This window comes from Schistocerca piceifrons, chromosome 1 (genome assembly GCF_021461385.2).
Source record: "Schistocerca piceifrons isolate TAMUIC-IGC-003096 chromosome 1, iqSchPice1.1, whole genome shotgun sequence".
Taxonomy (NCBI): domain Eukaryota; kingdom Metazoa; phylum Arthropoda; class Insecta; order Orthoptera; family Acrididae; genus Schistocerca; species Schistocerca piceifrons.
This window is the reverse complement of record NC_060138.1, coordinates 1,216,520,049-1,216,522,013: the sequence shown is the minus strand read 5'-3', so window position 1 is coordinate 1,216,522,013 and position 1,965 is coordinate 1,216,520,049. Positions and strand designations below refer to the sequence as shown.

Genomic DNA, 1,965 nt, shown 5'->3' with positions numbered 1-1,965 from the left:
TCCACGGAATTTCTACATCAGGCGACCCTATATCTGACGATTCTACCTCAGTCATGTGATGGAGTCCATAGAACTGTCGCACAATGTACCTCGAGGTAGCTTTCCGAATGGGGCTTTAGTATTCACGTTGCAGATCTTTGCAGTATTTTCTTATGAGCTACTAGCTGCAGTGCCTGGTGTCGCCCGGGATGTTTAGCATCTGCCACATAAAGTGATTGGCCTGAGCTTTGCAACGAATACAAGCCGAATGGGGAAACGCAATCGCTTTAGAGTGAAGGGCACATTGAAGTCACTGGGTAACAACGGAAAGCAAGAAATGGATACGTCTTCACCTGCGTCATACCCCTTGATGATTGTGGTCTCTATTTGGCAATAGGTTCGTGAAGAATCTTTTTCGGTTGCATATGTAACAACGGCAAATCTTCAACAAATAAGAGCCTGCATTCATGTTTCTGTCACGTTCTCAAGCTTTCGCTTGTCCCACGATCTAGCGGCGTCTGCTGGTACTGTCTCCAAGACGGGTACTGCCGTTGTTAACTTAATCTCGCGATAGCGATAGGAGTTACAGGCAGTTTGCCACAGAATATACCGTTTGTTAGGCATATAATTTTTCATTAATTTTCTTTATTAATTCATCTGAATGTAGAAAATTGAAGAAGTAAGTCGGCAAAGAACTCTGAAGTAAATCGCCCACGTAGTTTTTGAGAATATATATGACGGTAGTATCTGTTCCCGAAAGAACAGTTACCGTGGATGACCATGCAGCTTTGCTAGAAATGAAATGGACACCCTAGCTGCAAACAGGCGTTGATGTACTTCACCGGGGACATGCTGAAAATGTGTGCCTCGACCGGGACTCGAACCCGGGATCTTCTGCTTACATGGCAGACGCTCTATCCATCTGAGCCACCGCGGGCACAGAGGATAATGCGTCTGCAGGGACTTATCCCTTGCACGCTCCCCGTGAGATCCACATTCCCAACATGTCCACACCACTACATTCGTAGTGCGCCTAATAGATGTTTGCCCATCATACTCATTACTCGTGGCAGATTAATCTACCAAGTCCCGTACGAGTTCGGGCATGGCGTGTGCGTTCGCACAAGAAGGTCAACGGTCGGGAAGCCATATTTTAACTATATATGACGGTAGTATCTGTTCCCGAAAGAACAGTTACCGTGGATGACCATGCAGCTTTGCTAGAAATGAAATGATAATTAAATGGACACCCTAGCTGCAAACAGGCGTTGATGTACTTCATTGGGGACATGTTTTCGAGAAGTTTCGTAACAACGTTCCTCGTTCATTAGATAATTCCGGCTACAATTTTCCACTCCAGCTGAAATTAAACAGCTCATTCGTAAACCGGCCTACAACTCGCCGGGACACGAATTAGTTACCAATGAAGTCTTAAAACATCTCCCCAGGAAGCCGCTGGTCCTAATGACAAGTCTTTTTAACAGTTGTCTGCGCCATGCATACTTCCCAGAGGCGTGGAATACGGCGAGGGTGGTCTCACTGCCGAAACCCGGGAGGATCTCTCCCTTCCGAACAATTACTGCCCGATCAGTCTTCTACCAACGCTGGGGAAGCTCCTCGAACGGGTATTACTCAAAAGACTACTAGACACTATGGTACGGGACAACGTGTCCGACCGAAACAGTTCGGATCCCAAAGTAAACTCTCCGCCGAACTTCAGCTCCTCTGGATTACCGAAAGCGTACAAGACAACTTTAATAAACGATATTCGACTATTGGAGAATTCTTGGACCTCGAGAAAGGTTACGATAAAATATGGCGTGAAGACTTAATTGTCAAGCTGAACCAAAACACTACCATAAACGAGTGCTATGTAAAACTACTTCGTAACTTCCTTCAAACAGGAAATTGTACGTATGCATAGATGACAAGAACAGTGCCAAGAAACCTGTCCATGCTGGTATCGCACAGCGATCTGTAATCTCG

The 1,965-nt window shown here is 45.8% G+C and overlaps 1 non-coding gene across 1 annotated transcript; it reads right to left on the bottom strand.

Annotated features, from left to right (window-relative positions):
- Nucleotides 1-842: 842 nt before the first annotated feature.
- On the bottom strand, nucleotides 843-917 carry Trnat-ugu. Its single transcript has one exon. It is a non-coding gene; the product is annotated as a tRNA-Thr (tRNA).
- Nucleotides 918-1,965: the final 1,048 nt, after the last annotated feature.